The sequence below is a fragment of the Balaenoptera acutorostrata genome, chromosome 14, assembly GCF_949987535.1.
Source record: "Balaenoptera acutorostrata chromosome 14, mBalAcu1.1, whole genome shotgun sequence".
Classification (NCBI taxonomy): Eukaryota; Metazoa; Chordata; class Mammalia; order Artiodactyla; family Balaenopteridae; genus Balaenoptera; species Balaenoptera acutorostrata.
The window spans coordinates 69,508,317-69,530,024 of record NC_080077.1 but is presented as its reverse complement, the minus strand read 5'-3'; the positions used below and the strand labels follow the sequence as shown (position 1 = coordinate 69,530,024).

The window sequence follows — 21,708 nt, the reverse complement described above, 5'->3', positions numbered from 1 at the left end:
AGAATTCAAATAGTGCTTACACTTTGGGGATATGGTTGGAGTGGAGCATAAAGAATATCACTGTTATTGGTTATGTTCTATTTTTTAAATTGAGAAGTGAGTTTTATTATGATCTTCATTCCTATATATATATATATAATATAATATTAATACAGTCTTTTATATGTGTCAAGTATTTCATAATAAAAATGAGAAAATTTGAAGGAAACTCTTTGTATCCCATCTTGTGAGAGCAGATGCTTGACTGACAGTGTTCTCTGCCTGGAGTTGGGGGGCTGACTGTTCATAATCATGACCCACCCTTTCAGCTCAGTATGCAGTTTGAGAAGTGACAGGGCTAAATGAATCAGCACAAACAGGGTGGTTATGCATAATTCCTTTGGAGATGTTCTTGGCACCATGGTCCCTGATGTCCTGATGCGTATACTGGTCACGGATTCTTCCAGACACCATCCAGTCTTCCCAGTGATGTGTAAGAGATACCTCCACCAGCCCCTGAGTACCCGCCAGTCTTAAATTTCATCCTTTGCCTTCTGCAAGGTGCCTCAGGCACTTTTGTAGCACCTTTACTGCTGTCACTTACACATCTCTGTAAGCCATTTGGGGTCAAAACTGTTCAGCTGCACATGAAATAAAGGCAGAAAGAAACCTCGGTGGAGTAAAGGGGCAGCTGGGAGACAAAGCGCGGTACTGCGGTAAGTGCTCATTGGTGAGAGCTCGTGGGCGGGGCATGGCTGGGAGGTGTGCATCTTCCCTCCGCTCCCTCCTCAGCACCGGAATGATTCACCTGTGTGCGCATGGGGGTGTGCATAGTTTTTAATATTGAAATGTTTGAGACAGAGAGGGTCATAATGAGTCAGTGCGTGTCGGGCACCACTAACCAGGTACAACTGTAGACCTTCAGTTTCTCCCCAGTTTGTGTTTGTGTCCACTCCAGTGCCGAGTGGTTCTAAGTCCCAAACCTCAGCAGGGTTTTGCGGGGGCAAAATTGTCTCTTTCTCAAGTGTCCCCCTCTGTAAACACCAAGCTGAGGCTTCTTTCCCTCCCCCTCATACAGAAGTTACCTCTTCTCCACTGGCTTTCCATCTTCCATAACTGTTGAAATCTCTCCTTTGCTTTTGGCCACTCCGTGTTCTATTCCTTAATGTGGCTTATCTTTATTCTTTTTCTCGCATGTTAATGGCGTCTTTGTTGGGAGAGGATATCAGGGAGGTGTTTAATAAGCTTTCTTTTTTTCTGCCAAGAAATGAAAAAAAAATGTATTAAAAATTTGTTTTTATTTTCTTTTTTAATTGAAGTATAGTTGATTTACAATGTTATATTGGTTTTAGGTGTACAATATCGTGATTCAATAAGCTTTCTTTCCTTTTTTTAAAAAAATATTTATTAATTTGGCTGCACATGTGCGAGATCTTCATTACAGCATGCAGGATCTTTTTAGTTGGAGCACACGGGATCTTAGTTGCAGCATGTGGGCTCTTAGATGTGGCACGTGGGATTTAGTTCCCTGACCAGGGATCGAACCCAGGCCTCCTGCATTGGGAGTGTGGAGTCTTAACCACTGGACCACCAAGGAAGTCCCCAGTAAGCTTTCTTTAATCAGAAAACAATATTAACATTATGAGGAATCTTGTCTCCCCCTACCCTGTGTTTTTTTTTTTCCTTTAGCTTCATTGAGGTATAATTGACAAATAAAATTTTAAGGTTTTTTTTGGGGGGGTAAGATATTTAAAGTGTGCAACATGGTGGTTTGATATACGTAAACATTGTGAAAGGATTAACATATCCATCACCTCCTTTTTTGTGTGTGTGTGAGAACATTTAAGTTCTAGTACTCTCAGCAAATTTCAACTACATGTGTCGTCAACTGTGGTCACCATGTTGTACATTATTAGATCCTCAGACCTTATTCATCTTATAACTGAAAGGTTGTACCCTTTTACTGACCTCTCCTTGTTGCTCTCACTCTCCAGCCCCTGGCAACCTACTCTCTTTCTATGAGTTCAGCTATTTAAATATCTATCTATTTATTTATTTATAATTAAAAGAAAATTTAAGACTCCATATATAAGTGACATTATGCAGTATTTGTGTTTCTGTGACACATTTCACTTAGCATAATACCCTCCAGGTTCATTAATGTTGTTGCAAATGACAGGATTCCCTTCTTTATTAAGGCTGAAATTTATTCCACTGTGTATAGAATAAAATATTATATATATATATATATATATATATATATATATATATATATATATCATGTTTTCTTTAGCCATTCATCCATTAATGGACACTTAGGTTGCTTGCATACCTTGGCTATCATGAATAATGCTGCCATGAATATGGGAGTACAAGTATCTCTTGGAGATACTGATTTCATTTCTTTAGGATATATGCCCAGAAGTGGGATTGCTGGATCATATGGTAGTTCTATTTTTAACTTTTCGAGGAACCTCTATACTGTTCTCCATAGTGACTGTCCCAATTTACATTCCCACCAACAGTGTACAGGGGTCCCCTTTTCTCTACATCCTTGACAACACTTGTTATCTCTTGTCTTTTTGATGATAGCCATTCTAACTGGTGTGACATGATATCTCATTGCAGTTTTCCCTCATGATCAGTGATGTTGAGCACCTTTTCATATATCTGTTGGCAATTTGTATGTCTTCTTAGGAGAAATGTCTATTCAGGTACTTTGCCTATTATTTTTTTTTTTTAATAAATTTATTTATTTATTTATTTATTTTTGGCTGTGTTGGGTCTTCGTTTCTGTGCGAGGGCTTTCTGTAGTTGCGGCAAGTGGGGGCCACTCTTCATCGCGGTGCGCGGGCCTTTCACTGTCGCGGCCTCTCTTGTTGCGGGGCATAGGCTCCAGACGCGCAGGCTCAGTAGTTGTGGCTCATGGGCCCAGTTGCTCCGTGGCATGTGGGATCTTCCCAGACCAGGGCTCGAACCCGTGTCCCCTGCATTGGCAGGTAGATTCTCAACCACTGCGCCACCAGGGAAGCCCTACTTTGCCTATTTTTAAATTGTGTTATTTGTTTTCTTGCTATTGAGTTGTTTGAGTATTTTATATATTTTGGATGACTTGCAAATATTTTCTCCCATTCTATAGATTGTCTCTATACTTTGTTATTTGCTGTGCAGAATCTTTTTAGTTTGATTCAAGACGATTTATTTCTGCTTTTGTTTTCTGTACTTTTGGGGTCATATTTAAAAAAATCATTGCCCTGACCAGTGTCAAAAAGATTTTCCCCTATGTTTTCTTCCCCTATGTTTTATAGTTTCAGTTCTTACATTTAAGTCTTTAATCTATTTTTGAGTTGATTTTTGCATATGGAGTGAGATAAGGGTCCAATTTTATTCTTTTGATGAAAACAGAGTTTTCCCAACTCTGTTTATTGAAGAGACTGTCCTTTGTGTGTTCTTGGCACCTTTGTTGAAGATCAATTGTGGATTTATTTCTGGGCTTTCTATTCTGTTCCACTAGTTTATATGTCTGTTTTTATGCCAGTGCCATGCTCTTTTAATTATTATAGCTTTTTAGTACATTTTGAAATCACATAGTATGATGCTTTTAGCTTTGTTCTTTTTGCTCAGGATTGCTTTGATTATTTGAGGTCTCTGGGGGTTTCATGTGAATTTTAAGATTGTTTTTGGATAAATCTTTAAAATTGAAAGAGCTTATATTAACTAGTCTCATTCCTTGGTGAGGCAATCTTTTGTTAGTTTCACTTTTGCAAAACAAAGATTTGATAATGTATATTTACATACTGGAGATATGGCTCAATCTAATTTATCAGTTAGGTGCAAAACCACAGTCTACCAGTAATAGCGGCTCATCTTTAATAAGCTCTGGGATAATAGAATAAAATATTCCTTTCTGAGATGTAACTGAGGAGAACTATTATTGGTCCCTGAAGTTAAAAAACTGTCATTGTTCTTTAATAAAATAATTTCACCACTAGTGGTGAAATTTTATCTAGTAGTCTAAATTCCTACTTCCACCAGCAGGAACTTCACTTCTTTTTAACATGATCAAGTGTCCAATTTTAGAACAGCAGATGGCTGGAGCTTGCTTTATACTGATTAGTAATATTTTTTCTTCTCATGTACAGAAAACATTTCTTTAGTCCCTAGCAACTTGATCATCTGTGTACCCTTACAGAAATCTCAATGTGCCCTATATGGCTCAGAGTATTATCTACAAGCACTTACATCTATCAGGCTTTTGTTTGGAGGCCAGAGCAGGAATGTCACATGATAAGCAGGAAAAGGTCCTGTAATCTTGCCTATTCATACGAGACACCACATAGTTTGTCCAGCGTCTTTTGTACTTTAACAACACCTTTCCAAGAACTTATATTGCTTCCATCTAAACTAACTTGAAACTTCCTTAGGGGAAAAATAGTATACATTTCTGTTTGTGAGGGAAATGGAAAATACTTTATTTTATACTGGATTGTGAATTAATATGTCTGGGTAGACCATTACTGGCCAGAGCCGGAACCAAACTCAGGTTTGGCTGCTCATTGCTCTGGAGTGAATGTTCAAGAGACAAGGGTTGGTGAAAAAAAAAGATGCTTTATTCAGGAAGCCGGCAACCTGGGGAGATGGCAGACTAGCATACCCTAAACCACCTCCCAGTTGTTGGTTAGGGAGCAGAAGGTCTTAAAGGGGAATTTCAGGGGTGCACAGGCAGTGGGGGGCCCTCCGTGCAGAGCAGCACAGTCAGCTCCGACAAGCGTCTTGAAACTGGTCATGTGGTGGTCCAATCAGCATCATCGTGATTGTTTTAAGCACAGTTAATCTTCAATTCCAGGGTTGATTTGTTCCCATTTCCTTGAGGCCAGTTCTTGGAATTGTGCAAAGCATAGACTCAGTACTGCTCAAGACAGAGCAGCTTATGTCATGGCTACAGTCTGGTCATCCTGCAGTTAGCTTTTTCCCTCTGGTGGCAGTTTTAGTATCTGCAAAACAACTCAGGAATGTGCATCAGACACTGTTATCTGTGTCCTTCAGGGAGGAACTAAAGATTCTGTGACTCTCTTGTCCTAATCATTAACTGCTTGAGCCTGCTCTTTTGTGACTCAGGGGAGGCCTGGGAGACTATGGCTTTTCTACAAACAAGAGACAGGGGACATGGAAGGGCTTTTGCATCTGGGGGGCCCCCCTCCAAGGTCCGGCTCTGTTTCAAGACCTCTGGGAGTTATTTGTGGGGGACCCACCTTGGCTTTTAGGAGCAGGAAAGAAGTATTCAGGGAATTGTCATGGCCTGGGAAGGGAGCAGGAGAGTGTACCAGTTGGAGTTTGAGTTTTCGAGAATGCTGTGTGTTTGTGTGTGTGTGTTGAAGGGAGGGAGAATGGTGATAGAGGAATAAATAGATGACTTTTCAGATAATCGGAGTGAAAACCTAAAATGAAAAGGGACAGCCTGGTGAGATGGGAGAAAACATCCAGCTTCACCACCTGTCTCCCAGTATGCTCTGAAAATTCTGGCCCGCAAAGATCCTCTTTCTTTAAGAATTTGTAGTGCATGTAATTATAGATTATCTGGCATTTTACTTTAAATTATTTTAAAAATGTGAGTCACTGCAAAGTGGTTTAGAGATCAGGCTCTGGAGCTAGGTCAGTTTAGGACAAATCCTGGCTTTATGACGTATTAGCTGTGTGACCTGGGACAAGCTACTTAACCTCTCTGTGCCTCAGTTTCCTCATATTTAAAATGAGGATAATAATAATATCTACTTTGTTGTTTTGTTATGGGTAAATTACTTAGCCAGCAAAATTAGTACATATTCATTGTAGAAAAGTAGATAGTGGGAATTCCCTGGCGGTCCAGTGGCTAGGACTCTGTGCTTTCACTGCTGAGGACCCAGGTTCGATCCCTGTTCAGGGAACTAAGATCCCGCAAGCCAAAGAAAATAAAAGGAAAGAAAAGTAGATAGTATAAAAATTAGCAGAAAAGGAGATAAACATCTTCAATCCTTCCACCTATAGGTAACCACTATTACTATATTGGTACATACCCTTAAATGTTTTTTGTGTGCAACCTTGAGATCATACTTTTCATGTTATTTTGTAACTTTTTCCCTTAATAATATATCATGAGCATTTGCCCATACTTTTCAACATCATATATCTAAAATAGAACTACATTGATTGGATAGGTAGTTTTTAGTTTATTAAAGTGTTCCCATATTGTTGAAGCTTTAGGTGGCTTTCAGATTTTCACTTTCACATGAAATGCTTCAGTAAACATTTTTGTATGTTAATCTCATTCTTGAAGTTATTTTCCTTGAAGAGAAATGGAATTGCTGAGTCAAAAGGTATTTGTTTTTATTTTTAAGGCTTTTGACACATATTGCTAAATTGCCCTCCAGAAATGTTCACTAGCGATGTGTGAGAGTTTGTTTTCTTGTCCTCTTGTCAGTAGGGATTATTCTAATTTTTTTACATTCAATTTTATAGGTAAAAATTGTGTCTTCATTGTTTGATTATGAAGAAGACTGAACATTTGTGTATGTTTTTAGCTCTTGGATTTCTTTTTCTTCTCTGGTGTGTGAAGTACCTGTGTATTCCTTATTCACCTTTTTTTTTTTTTCCCTAAAGTATTCACTTTCTTGTAAACTTTCAATTTGTAAGAGATCTTTATGTTGAAAAGTTATTGTTTGGCTTGATTAAGATATTTTTCCCCCAAGAAGTAAAATTTCAACAACTTTGTTAATGAATCTGATACTCTGAGGTTGGTCAATTAAGCTTCATCCATGAGGTCTCTAAGAGAAAAACTACAAATCGGTTGACACTTACGATATTAGAGTACACAGGTATATTATTTATAGACACAATTGGAAAGTCTTTTTTTTTTTTCCTTCTGAAAATAGCAAATACTTGCTGGTGAGTCGATTTACTGTTTGGAGTTTGCTTTGTAGGTGGAATATACTTCATTTATTGTGATTAGGTATTGTGAATCCTGTTTTGTGCTATACCTATGATATCATTTTTTTTTTTATCAAAGTATAGTTGATTTACAATGTTGTGTTAGTTTCTGGTGTACAGCAAAGTGATTCAGTTATACATACATATATATACATATTCTTTTCCATTATGGTTTATTATAGGATATTAATATAGCTCCATTTGCTATACAGTAGGACCTTATTGTTTATATTTTATATATAGTAGTTTGTATCTGTTAATCCCCCCCAAATATGGAATGCCTCACGATTTTGCATGTCATCCTTTCGCAGGGGCGATGCTAATCTTCTCTGTATCATTCCAATTTTAGTATATGTGCTGCCGAAGCGAGCATTATACCTGTGATATTTTGATGGAGCCCTCAACTATTTCCTGGACACTGTCTTGGTATTTTATAGCTACTCTATTTATTTATTTATTTATTTTTAGCTGTGTTGGGTCTTCGTTTCTGTGCGAGGGCTTTCTCTAGTTGCGGCAAGCGGGGGCCACTCTTCATCGCGGTGCGCAGACCTCTCACTACCGCGGCCCCTCCCGTTGCGGGGCACAGGCTCCAGACGCGCAGGCTCAGCAGTTGTGGCTCACGGGCCCAGTTGCTCCGCGGCATGTGGGATCTTCCCAGACCAGGGCTCGAACCCGTGTCCCCTGCATTAGCAGGCAGATTCTCAACCACTGCGCCACCAGGGAAGCCCCGTCTTGGTATTTTAAACTCTTAGAGTCAGCCACAGTGTTTATGCCCTGTATTTATCAAGGACTTGCTGTGTAGATAGATCAAAAGTCGAGATGGAAGGCACAGATTTTTGTGATTCTAGAGCTGAGGTCATAATGCTTAGTATACAAATGACTTGAAAGGTGGGATTCTTAGAAAGATTGGAACCATTGCCAACGGTGAACATTTCACTGATTCTTTGAAGAGTATCGCAAGAGCTCACCCTCTGTAGGGCAGATCACTGTTGCTCAGGCCTCCTGCAGGTATAACTTCTGAAAGCATGTTGGAGGACTCATTTATCTGTGTCGCATCTTGAGGCTTAAGTGCGAAGCATATATTTTTGTGAAACCTGGAACTGAAGGAAATTTCTTTAGAGTGCAGTTGAAACTTTACTCATACCTTCAAACTCATTTTGGAATTTAAAACAGCTGTAAAAATTCCTGTTGTACTGATGGAGTTCCCAGGGTGGTGTGTCTCTCCTTCCACTTTCTTTACTTCCCAAGCTCTCCCCACCACAAGGCCCCCCAGCCGTCTAAGGAGACATCTCTGATGGCATAAAAGCCTTCTGAAAACCATTAGGTGACTCATACCACGCGTGTATGGCTTTAGGCTTGACAGGCGGTTTTTAAAAATAGTTCACCCTCCCACTCTAAGGAGATTTCCGAAGTTCTGATCAGGGAGTCTAAAAATTCACATTTTACCTAATAGGTGATGAGGAGGGTGCTTATCTTACCTGTCTGGATTTTTTTTTTTTTTTTAACTCAAAGTTTAATGAAATATTCTGTATTACCTATAATCTTTTTTTGAAAGCGAGAGCAGACTATGAGGAAATATGTAGAATGCGTATAAATCAGCAGAGCAAAAGTCAAGTTCTTACCCCTATTATTTATAAATATTGAGACGTTATTTATTTGGGCATGATAAGTAGATTCTCTTTTGATGGTTGAATGTGAGGGTCGCTTAGAATTAAATTTTTTATTTTAGTTTTTCTGAGTGGCTGCGACTTTTTCTAGCTAACGTAAGTGGTTTTATAGCGTTTCTCTGGCCGCTTTATCTGTATTTAGAATTTTTAGCAGTATTTTCAGAAAATTTCCAAGGCCCATCATTTTGTAAAAATTTGTGTTACAAACTTGTTTCTTTTTGATTCCCCCTCCCTTGGTCTCTCCCTTCCCCACCTCCATCCCATCAGTTCCTCCACTTCCCCAGTTCTGGGTCTGTTTATTTTTCACCTCATGAGTAATGATTATTATAAATTCAGCTCGTTCTAATGAGGCACTGAGGCTGTCTCTCAGGTTTTGGATTTCCTTTAGGAGAACTGTTAATTATTACCGCCTCACCTTCTTATACCTGGCACAAAAGTAAGTTGCAGAAGGAGAAGAGGAAACACCTGTTTATAAAATGTGGCATTTGAGGAAAATGCTAAATGCAGAATGATTGACAGCAGAGCCTCATAGAATCAGCTCAGCCCTGTCTTGATTCGGTTTCCCGTGGCTGTGGATATCGCATGTTTCATACTATGTGTAGACCCCTTCCACCATGCTTTTCATGTCACTATCTACTTCTGTTGCCACCTTTTTAATTCACAACTTTAGTTCATTTCTCTGTCACGTTAGCTTTTTCACTGGGCTTTCCCTGCCTCCAGGGTCAAGTTCCCTCAATCTGTAAATCCAACAAGCAGCTGCTGGATTTGTATTTGAATGGGGTCCCTGCACTCCCGCAGCCCTCCTAGAATTCCTCCTGTGTTATGGTCCAAGTCCTCAGCCTCTTCAAGCCTTTTTACTGTGAGCTCCAGATTAATTTTCTAGTCTGGTCACCTGCTTCTCCTTGACCTCCAAACTCTGCCCTGTTGATCTGACAAGTCAGAGCAGCTATTGCTTTTCCTACCACCCATCTCTGTGCAGAGAAATCCGACCCACCTTGGAAGCGGCACCATGTCCTCCAGCATTCCTTTCCAGATCCCTCCCGTTGGCAGTGTTCCTCTGCATTCTGCAGCTCCGGTGTCACTCATCGGGAATTATTTTTACATTTGTAGGCTCTTATCTGTGTCGCCTGAGGGTAGGAAGCAACTCATCCATTCCTGGTTCCCCTGCACACGCTCAACCTGCTTGGCCTGCGGTGCTCACTCTTTCATCCCCTTCTGGTTCTTTCCCGCATTAACATTCTCATTTCTCCCATTGTAAAACAACAACTACTGCAAACGCTCTCTTTACCCAAATTCCCTCTGTTACAGCTGTATCTCTCTCTGCTTGCCTCTATGAATTTATTTTTGGTAATTGAAGTATAGTTGATTTACAACGTTGTATTAATGTCTGCTATACAGCCAAGTGATTCAGCTATACAATATATACATTCTTTCTTTAATATTCTTTTCCATATATTTTATCATAGGATATTGAATACAGTTCCCTGTGCCATACAGTAGGACCTGGTTTATCCATTATATATAATCGCTTACATCTGCTGACCCCAGTCTCCCACTCCAACCCTCCCCCAACCCCCTCCCCCTTGGTAACCACAAGTCTTGAACTTTTTTTTTAATGGAAGAGACTTGCTTTATTGATTTTCCTGATAAACAAGCTCACTGGAGAAAAATACAAATAATACAGAATTTGAAGAGAGTAAAAATCATCCAAAATGCCATCAACCAGAGGTAAATTGCCTTTCATTAAACATCATGTCCCATTTCACACGTACACACACGCACATACACACTCTTGTGCATGATACCACAGTTTTATATTAATGAAATCACACTGTACATACTGTTCTGTAACCTGCTTAAAAAAAATTCAGCAGTACATTGGGGACATCTTTCCAAGTCAGTTCATGTTAATCCTCATCATTTCTGTAAGCAGTTACCAAGCACTCGATTGAATCAACAATTATTTAATCTACACCTTTTGATGAGGATACCCATTCTTTCCTGGTTTTTCATTTGTATGACTAACACTGTAGTTGTATTAGTTAGGGTTCTCCAGAGAAACAGAACCAGGGGACACGCACACAGAGAAATATAAAGAATTGGCTCATGTGATTATAGAGGCTGAGAAGTCCCAAGATCTCCAGTTGAAAGCCTGGGAACCAGGAGAGCCGATGGTGCAAGTTCCAGTCTGAATCTGAAGGCAGGAGACTGATGTCCCAGCTTGAAGACCATCAGGCAGAGAGAGCAGATTCTCTCTTGCTCAGTCTTTTGTTCTATTCATGCCTTCAAGGGATTGGATGAGGCCTGCCCACATTAGGGAGGGCCATCTGCTTTACCTAGTCTACTGATTCAAATGTCAATCTTATCCAGAAACATCCTCACAGACACCCAGAATAATGTTTAACCAGATAGCTGGGTGCCCAGTGGCCCAGTTAAGCTGGGACATAAAATTAACCATCCTAGTAATGAACAGCTTTATACAGCTATCCTTAAACTCATCCCTCTCTCCCCATTAACTCTTTAGGATAAATTCCTGCATGTGAAAGTGGTGGGTCAAATGTGTGTGTATGCTAGGTGATATTATTGCCCATCAGAAAAGTAAAGCTGTACCCAGGTAAAGTTGTCAGTGGCTTTTCCACTGCCCTCACCAACATGAATATTGTCAAATCATCCTAATCTTTGCCAATTTTATGGTTTAAAAATATCTTTCTTTCTTTTGCATTTCTTTCAAGACTAAGGTTGAATATTATTTTGTAAGTTAATGTTTGTGTGTGTGTGTGTGTGTGTGTGTTTTCCTTCAATTAGACTGACTACTGTTTACTGCACTTCTCTAGGGTCCTAAGTCCAAATAATTCCAGTCCTATAATGGAACTTATTTAGTGTGTGTGTGGAATTGCCTAATCAGATCCTTTGCCCATTTCACTATTTGAGTGTTTTGTCTTTATTCATTTGTAAGAACTCTTCAAAAAGTATGCATGTTATCATATGTTATCACAGTTTTCTTTTAAAATTTTTGGTTTTTATGATTAAGATGAAAAGAGCTTCTCTACTCCTAAAATTATAAAAATATTAATCTATAGTTTCTTCTGCTGTTTTTATGGTTTTATTTTATTTTTTTAAATTTAATTTACTTTTTAGTTTTTTATTTTTTTACTGGGGTATAGTTGTTTTATATGGCTTTAGTTTTTTAATTATCTTTTATTTTTATATTTGTATATATCATAGATACTATAACATCTATATATTTTACCTTTATTTCCATAATTTCTAATAGGTAGCAACCTCTTTGTTTTCAATGTGGCTCTTTAATCCGTTGGGTACTGCTAAATAGATATACGGGTTGCATTATTTCTTCTTTATTAGCTGAAATATAAAGAGAAACTTTATCTCATTTACTATTTGGTTTACTATTTTGGTTACTCATTTACTATTTGGAACAGTTTGTAATAGCGCAGGCAGGATAAATCTTAATTCTTTCCTTTATCAGTTAGTTTTTTTTTTTTTTAATTTATTATTTATTTATTTATTTTTGGCTGTGTTGGGTCTTCGTTTCTGTGCGAGGGCTTTCTCTAGTTGCGGCAAGCGGGGGCCACTCTTCATCGCGGTGCGCAGGCCCTCTCACTATCGCGGCCTCTCTTGTTGCGGAGCACAGGCTCCAGACGCGCAGGCTCAGTAGTTGTGGCTCACGGGCCCAGCCGCTCTGCGGCATGTGGGATCTTCCCAGACCAGGGCTCGAACCCGTGTCCCCTACATTGGCAGGCAGATTCCCAACCACTGCGCCACCAGGGAAGCCCCTATCAGTTTTTATAGGAACTTTCTTACGGTAAAACTAGTGTAATTCAAGAGAGTCTGTTGCACAGAGCACAGTGCCTATTGGAATAGCTTCTTGGAATACCTTTCTTTCAAGTAAAGGTATAGAGGTTTGCATGAGATCCTATAGATAATGGTTTGGCTAAGAGGTCATGTAGTTCCACCTCCTGTTTTTTTTCTTTTTAATTTCTTGAGGTGGTTATTTATTAAGCTTCCAAGCAAATATAGTGTAGCATAAGACACTCCAAATCTATTCAGAAGAAAAGTAAAAAATACTACCAAGTATTGCTAGTTTCTTCAGCACCTCCTGTTTTTTCTAAATGAGGAATAACCATCGCCCCCCGCCCCCCGCAGCCCTTCCTTCTTCCCTTCCATCTCCACACACATAGATATAAATGGCTATATGTATATGTACATGTTTATCACTTCAAGTTCCAGGACAGCCCCATATGGTCAAACTCTAAGTAACTGTGATTCGGCCCAGAGTTAGTGAATCCGTTGTAGGCGCCTGATGGGTAAAGGGGCCCCTCGGAGGAGCAGGGACGGCTGGTTATTGGAGGTCACTGTGCTTCTCGGGTCTTCCCTTGTCTTTGGCAATAGTCCTGCTTCACGGTGGACCTGCCGAAAATTCGCTGGGTCCTTTCCTGTCAGTCCCTCTCAGGATAGCCTGTGCCAGAATTGTGAATGCATCACCTGAGGATTCTGGCAGAAAACCTCAGGGTGACAGGTACTGCCACCACCTCAGCGTCTCACTGGGTCTCCTCATCTCTTGGCATCTCTCTGGCTGTGAGTGGCTTCCTCTGCAAGGCAAGGTGAATCATGTTGTTTCATGCTGTCTGCACTGCCCCCCGCCCTGGTCTGCCTCTGAAAAGCAAAGAAAATCGTTCACTCCCCTGCTCCCACGTCTGCTGATTGCTCAGGCCAACGTGCTGTGTCCGCGCCTCAGCCCTATGAGAAGGTTCGGGCCGCAAGGTACCTGGACTCACACTTGGCCAGGAAAAGCCCCAGAGGAAGAGAGGCCACTGCCTGCTTCCTGACCTCTCATCTGTCTCCATGGTCACTGGCCTTGCTCTGTGTTTTCATCATGCATTGCTTATACTTTCTTTGTGTTTAATAGAGATTCTTTAAATCAGACATTTTTAGATTTTTTCCTGACCTGGTATCCCAAGTTTCGAATTCAGGCATACTATAAGTTTTTGCTCCCTTGCCTTTGCTTTTTCACCTTTATGTAATCACTGCTGTAGGTCTAGAGAATTTATTAAAAAGCATATGTTTGTTACATCTTCAAAAATTTTTTTCTTTAAAGGTGTCACTTCTTGGTTTTTCTTTCCTTTTAAAATCTCATCTTTATTCTTATCCTTCTAGGGTTGCCTAATTTTAAGTCTCTCCAGTGAATTTCTGTGTACCTGATGTATAGTGTTTATTAATCAAGTGTAGTTGTGTTATTTTGTAAAGTAACATCTCACATTACCAGTGTGAATGGTTTTTAAAAATTTTATTTTCTAAGCAACTGTCAATCCAGTTAATGGTGGGACTTGAGGCTTAAAAATTGACAGCTTGTAATGCTGTGGATGAAGGGGGTGCAGGAGGTAATGCTTATCTGTCAGACTTCTCCAAGTAGCCCCCATGCAATACTACACAACTCACCCAGCTTCCTTTTATCTTTTCCTTCACATCTCTAAAGCTGTCATTAGCTTGAGGTAGAGGAAAAATGTTCAGAATGTGCAGTGGTCTGCAAATAGATATCATCAGTGTTCATAAAGATATGTTTATCTGAGAACTCTAATATCAATAACTTATAAAGTTTTTGCATTTTTTTTTTTTTTTTTTGGCCGTGCTGTGGCATGTGGGATCTTAGTTTCCCGACCAGGGATCAAACCTGTGCCCCCTGCAGTGGAAGTGTGGAGTCCTAACCACTGGACCGCCAGGGAAGTCCCTCTCTTTTTTAATCTGAAAAATTGCCCACTACATTGTTACATTGAATATAGTCTAGAAACAAACCTAATTCATTAACTTCATTTTGGCTTGAAGTTATTTGTGTTTTTACTCCGCCTCCTTTACAGCCTTCACTGAGGAGATCTAATTTAACCTGCATTCTTGACCTGATCAGAATTTTTGTACTTTGAGTCAACCATTGAGGGAGTCAATGTAAAATGAGAAACTTGTCTTATTTATAAATTGTCAGAAGGCAACAATCCCAAGACTCTCTATGTAAACATGAATAGATGGATGGAAACGCAATTTATTTAGAAGACAAACCCTAGGAGCCCAAACCTAAGGTCTGGACATTTCCTATTTAAGCAAAAATAGGAAAAAATGAGAGCATGTATGGCTCCCATTCTATGACTATATTCAAATAAGAGTTGCTATACTCTAAATTCTGTTTGTGAAGCTGGGAGCTAAAAATAAAACAATCTAAAACATGCTTATTTCACCTGAATCTGTATCCTAGCATCTGTACTGGCATGCATATGATTGGAACATGTAGAGTTGAATCAGCACCCTTGTTTCTGGTTAGTTGCCAGAAATAAAGACATCAAAGGAAATAGTAAACTGGGCAGTGAATCAAAGCTGCATGGCCTTTCCATTTAGTAGCTATTGTAGGTCTCTCCACTGCTTTCTAACTGAAACTCTCCTTCCCACAGTCCCCTGTGAGAAAGGACCACCCTAGGTAGACCAGTTGTTCGTTCTTGTTACCTTTACTTTGTACATGTGTAGAATTGTTTCTGTGGAACAGAGTCCCAGATGTAGAAATGCTCAGTCAAAGGGAGTGAACGTTAATAGGTTTAACAAGTACTGCCAAGTTGTCCTTTAGAAAGGGTGTGTCCATGTGCACTTCCACCAACAGTGAAGGTGAAACCAGCCACTGAGTTGTGATGAATACTGTGGGTTGTTTGTTGGGAGCCAGACAAGCCTGAAGTTTTGCCAGCCATCTTCTAGACAAGAAGTTGATTCTTGGAATGGTTAAAAGCTGTTTTAGGCAGTGTAAAACGAGTTACAGATATTCTTAGAAAAGAACATTTTCTAAGAATACTTAGAATACATTTTCATAAATAAAATGAAAATGTAATATTAAAGAATATTTAAAAATAATACATAATCCTACTCTCAATAGATATTCATTTTTGCAAATTACTGTCTGCATATGAATATATTTTACTGGTTATAATTTGTGTGTATTTTTATATTTTACATTTTTTTTCAGAGAACTGTCTCATAAGCTGTTTCCTATATCTGTATGTCTCATAATGGTCATTTAAAAGCTGCATTTTGTCATTGTACCATAATTTGTTAGCTCTTAATATTGAATATTTAATATACAACCAAATACTTAAACTACATGTTCTTAATTAATAAGATTTATTGGCTTGTTCTGGTTATGAGAGTAATATAGTTCATTATTAAGAAATTTGGAAAACACACAAAACTTAGGAAGACGTACACAAAATTCTTTCTATAACTTCTGTTAACGAACTCTGTGAGTATTATATATTTTCTTCCTGTCTTTCCCTAATACACTATTTGTGTAAAACATATTCATTTTCACATGTTTGTAAACCCCATTTTTTTTGGCTGCTCCACGTGGCATGTGAACTCTTAGTTCTGTGACTAGGGATCGAACCCGTGCCCCTGCAGTGGAAGCGTGGATTCTTAACCACTGGACCGCCAGGGAAGTTCCTAAACCCTTTAAAAATATCATTTCTCCTTTTTTAAAAAAAATGAAATTTTTTTCTGACTATAGTAGTAATTTGAAATTATTACAGAAAATTGGGAAACAATCCCAAACATCCATACTATCACCCTGAGGCATAAACCATTAATATTTTGGTTTATTACCTTCACATTTTTTTTTCTTTAAAAAAAATCTGAGATCTTGTATCATCAATGGTTCTTAATTTGGGGATGGTCATGGACTCTAAAATAAAATCCAAATTAAGAGCTCTTGCTGTATATATAAATATACCTCTCTTTTTCTATTAAACATTATAAAACAGGTGTTTTTAAATTATTGGGAACTCTCATAAATCTACAAATTTGCTGATTGTTATGGGTTGAATTGTGTCACCCGAAAATGCACATGTGAAAGTCCTAACTCCCTTTACCGCAGACAGTGACCTTATTTGTAGACAAGGTCTCTATAGAGGCAGTCAAGTTAAAATCAAGTCATTGGTGTGGGCCCTAGTCCAGTATGACTGGTATCTTTATGAAAAGAGGAAATTTGGAGACAGACACACACAGAGAAGATGGCCATCCACAGGTCAAGGAAAGAGGCCTGGAGTGGATTCTTCCCTCATAGCTCTCAGAAGGAACCAATCCTGCTGACACCTTTATTCCAGACTTGTGACCTCCAGAATTATGAGACAATAAATTGTGACTATTGTTTAGGTCACCCAGCTTGTGGTATTTGGTTATGGCAGCCCTAACAAACGAATACACTGATTATGTAGTCTTATATAATATAGACGTCTAGGTGCATATTTACTTTGTGCCAGGCACTGTGCTGGGTTGGGAGTACTAAATCAACAAAGTCAAGTTCCCTGACCTTAAGGTGCTTAGATTGGCACACAGGAATAGAACCCGGGGGTCATGCTATGATGGGTGGTGCTCAGGGCATCACGGGAGCCCAGAGCTGGGCCAGGGGTGAGGGCAGACTTCCCAGGAGAAGTACCACTTGAGCTGAGTTTGGAAGAACTAATAGGAGCTTACTTAACATTTCTATTGTGGGATATTAGGGTGTTTTCACTTTCCTGTATTTTTCAATTATTTCTTTAGGATAGATTCCCAGTAATGCATTACTGAGACAAGAATGTGAAGCTTGAAACATCATTTTTAGGGCAGTGTAATTTTCTAGCAGGTGGAGGTTTCCTGGTTTATTAACTCATCCTCTTTTATTGGATGACAGTCTCCCTGATGCTGTTTCCAGTTTTGCTACTATAAATAACGCTGTCATGTACATCTTTTTGTAGGTCCTTTTCTTCTCTTGGGTTTCCCACTTAGAGAAGTTCCTTTAGCATTTGTTGTAGAGCTGGTTTGGTGGCTGAATTCTCTTAGCTTTTGCTTGTCTGTAAAGCTTTTGATTTCTCCATCGAATCTGAATGAGATCCTTGCCGGGTAGAGTAATCTTGGCTGTAGGTTCTTCCCTTTCATCACTTTAAGTATATCATGCCACTCCCTTCTGGCCTGTAGAGTTTCTGCTGAGAAATCAGCTGTTAACCTTATGGGAGTTCCCTTGAATGTTATTTGTCGTTTTTCCCTTGTTGCTTTTAACAATTCTTCATCTTTAATTTTTGTCAATTTGATTACTGTGTGTCTCAGTGTGTTTCTCCTTGGGTTTATCCTGCCTGGGACTCTCTACACTTCCTGGACTTGGATGGCTATTTCTTTTCCCATGTTAGGGAAGTTTTCGACTATAATCTCTTCAAATATTTTCTCGGGTCCTTTCTCTCTCTCTTCTCCTTCTGGGACCCCTATAATGCGAATGTTGTTGCGTTTAATGTTGTCCCAGAGGTCTCTTAGGCTGTCTTCATTTCTTTTCATTCTTTTTTCTTTAGTCTGTTCTGCAGCAGTGAATTCCACCATTCTGTCTTCCAGGTCACTTATCTGTTTTTCTGCCTCAGTTATTCTGCTATTGATTCCTTCTAGTGTATTTTTCATTTCAGTTATTGTATTGTTCATCTGTTTGTTTGTTCTTTAATTCTTCTAGGTGTTTGTTCTTTAATTCTTCTAGGTCTTTGTTAAACTTTTCTTGCATCTTCTAGATCTTTGCCTCCATTCTTTTTCTGATGTCCTGGATCATCTTCACTATCATTATTCTGAATTCTTTTTCTGGAAGGTTGCCTATCTCCATTTCATTTAGTTGTTTTTCTGAGGTTTTATCTTGTTCCTTCATCTGGTACAAAGTCCTCTGCCTTTTCATTTTGTCTATCTTTCTGTGAATGTGGTTTTTGTTCCACAGGCTGCAGAATTGTAGTTCTTCTTGCTTCTGCTGTCTGCCCTCTGGTGGATGAGGCTATCTAAGAGGGTTGTTCAAGCTTCCTGATGGGAGGGACTGGTGGTGGGTAGAGCTGGGTGTTGCTCTGGTGTGCAGAGCTCAGTAAAACTTTAATCCACTTGTCTGCTGATGAGTGGGGCTGGATTCCCTCCCTGTTGGTGTTTAGCCTGAGGCGACCCAACACTGGAGCCTACCCGGCTCTTTGGTGGGGCTAATGGCAGACTCTGGGAGGGCTCACGCCAAGGAGTACTTCCCAGAACTTCTGCTGCCAGTGTCCTTGTCCTCACGGTGAGACACAGCCACCCCCCGCCTCTGCAGGAGACCCTCCAACACTGGCAGGTAGGTCTGGTTCAGTCTCCTATGGGGTCACTCTCCTTCCCCCTGGGTCCTGATGTGCACACTACTTTGTGTGTGCCCTCCAAGAGTGGGGTCTCTGTTTCCCCCAGTCCTGTCGATTTGCAATCAAATCCCGCTAGCCTTCAAAGTCTGATTCTCTAGGAATTCCTCTTCCCGTTGCCAGACCCCCAGGTTGGGAAGCCTGACGTGGGGCTCAGAACCTTCACTCCAGTGGGTGGACTTCTGTGGTATAAGTGTTCTCCAGTTTGTGAGTCACCCACCCAGCAGTCATGGGATTTGATTTTATTGTGATTGCGCCCCTCCTACCGTCTCATTGTGGCTTCTCCTTTGTCTTTGGATGTGGGGTATCCGTTTTGGTGAGTTCCAGTGTCTTCCTGTCGATGATCGTTCAGCAGTTAGTTGTGATTCTGGTGCTCTTGCAAGAGGGAGTGAGCACACGTCCTTCTATTCCGCCATCTTGAACCAATCTCTGTCATGTACATCTTTCTGCATAAAGCTTTTTCCATAATTAAAATTATTTCCTGGGACTTCCCTGGCAGTCCAGTGGTTAAGACTCCACACTCCCAATGCATGGGGGACAGGTTCAATCCCTGGTTGGGGAAGATCCCGCATGTGGCATGGCGTGGCCAAAAAAAAAAAAGAAGAATTATTTCCTTAGTGATAGAGTCCTAGAAATAGAATTAGAGTATCAAAACAGTCAAATTATTTTTCAGAATTATACTGATTTACATTCCCATTAATAATCAAGTGAAATTTATTAACAAATCAACTTGATTTATTATAGTTTTTTATATCCTTTGGGGTGTGTTGAAACAGTTCAGTACTTCCCTCTTTTGAAGACTGAACCTTTCCAGGGAAGTAAAGTGAGGTTTGTATCACTTGGGATGCAAGACCCCCCTCCTCCTTAGATTCTTCTTTTCCTCTGAGAAATACCTGCTTAAAGGGCATTGTACCATCACAGACTTGCCCACACAGCTTCTGTGCTGGTTTCTCACCAGCAGATGTGTGCATTGGTCTCTGTTTATACTCTCTTAGGTCATTGTCTGTCTGAAATCTAACTATCCCAAAAGATCAGCCTTCCAAATTGGCTATTTCTGTTCTATTCCGAGATTCTCTCAAAAAGACTCATGTCCTCTGCATTCTGCTAGACTGTAAATGTTGGCAGCATATCTAATGTAACAGTAACAAAAACCCCACAATCACGGTGACATGCTGGACATATGGGTTCATGAAGGAGCTGGATCAGGAGTGATGGTGTCCTGCCTCAGTGAGAGAAGAGTTTGTTAACAAGCTTCGTATTGTTTCCTTCATTTTAAAAGTGAGTGTGAGTACATGTTATTCACTCAACCAGATAGTGAGCATCAAGGAACAAGGACTCATCTTCATTAGTTTTGTATTCTCTACCCCAAAGGGTGCCTTGCATAATTAATTGATGCTGAATAACCATTGATATAATTTTTTTGAAAATGCCCCCACTCACTAGTTACTTTAAAAACTTGGGGCTTCCCTGGTGGCGCAGTAGTTGAGAATCTGCCTGCCAATGCAGGGAACACGAGTTTGAGCCCTGGTCTGGGAAGATCCCACATGCCGCCGAGCAACTGGTCCCGTGAGCCACAATTACTGAGCCTGCGCGTCTGGAGCCTGTGCCCCGCAACAAGAGGCCGCGATAGTGAGAGGCCCCGCGCACCGCGATGAAGAGTGGCCCCGCTTGCCACAACTAGAGAAAGCCCTTGCACAGAAACGAAGACCCAACACAGCCATAAATAAATAAAAATAAATTAATTAAAAAAAAAAAAACTTTACTTTTGACATCGGGGGAAGAAAAGCAAAGTTATGCATAGTTTAAACACTACAGAAGCACATATGTGGCAAGTGTGAGTCTCCTATATTCCTATCCCACAAAGATGAGCAACCATGGTCTGCAATTTAGGACATGTTTCTCCAAATTTTCTCCCTAGCGTTTAAAAAATATAATGATGCTTCACCTCACTAACAATAAATGAAATACAGAGTAAACAAAAATGAGATTTTTTTTCCCCTATCAAGTTCTCAAAGGTAAAGCGAAACATAACATACAGACCTGATTATGTTCACGTTGGTGGACATGTAGGAAAATGGCACTTCTGTAGATGTGGGTGGGAGTTGAAATCTATCTAGAGGGTAATCTGTCAGTAATTACCAAAATTTTGTCTACACATACCTTGTGCATTTTCTCTGCTGACTTTAGAGAGGTAAGAACTTTGAGAGCTGTTTTATAAGAATGTCGTTAGGTGATGTGCTGGTGCTGGTGGTGGTGTCTCTACTATATGAGGCGGCTTGGTGAAGTCTCATCTGAGTCTGCTTTGTACCCAGAACAGTGCCAGGGGGCAATGTGGGTCAAAGCAATTCTCATGATTCTTTCACAACATAGGCAGAGAGATAAGCTTCCCTGGGGAGGAAAGATTTTTTTTACCATTGCTCTTCTCAAGGTGGAAACAATCAGAGGTCCGCTCAGTCCCTGCAGACGCTTTCTGAAGGCATTCCCTAGAACTCCCTCCTTTCCTCTGCTTCTAAGTTCTAAGGTAGCAGAGAGATTCTGCCCTATGAAATATTCATAAGATCCAATTGACCGTAAAACACTTTGTAAATGTAAGTGCTGTAAGTGACCCAAATTATATCAGCAGCTTTTTGAGAAATGGAGAGAGGAAGGAAAAGGAAATGGAAGGAAATGGGATCCAGGGAGCCAACCTTGCCATTTTCAAACCATAACAAATGGGTCATGGATCTACATTTTGTAATTTCAGAAATGACTAATGCTTGGACTGTTTTTGAGCATCTTAAGAGTGGCTTCATTCCAAGACAAATCAATCTTTGTACATTACACAGATTATGCCACTTTTTAAATCCATATTTTTATTTCATCGTCATCCTGTTTCCAGCTCTCGAAAGATCCTGAGAACC

At 40.0% G+C, this 21,708-nt stretch overlaps 1 protein-coding gene and 1 non-coding gene across 4 annotated transcripts in view; one reads left to right on the top strand and one right to left on the bottom strand.

Annotated features, from left to right (window-relative positions):
- Positions 1–21,708, top strand: part of ANKRD6 (ankyrin repeat domain 6) — a 206,669-nt gene that overhangs the window by 25,466 nt on the left and 159,495 nt on the right. The window lies entirely within an intron of this gene.
- Positions 7,209–7,315, bottom strand: LOC114235750 (U6 spliceosomal RNA). Its single transcript, XR_003621854.2, has one exon. It is a non-coding gene; the product is annotated as a U6 spliceosomal RNA (small nuclear RNA).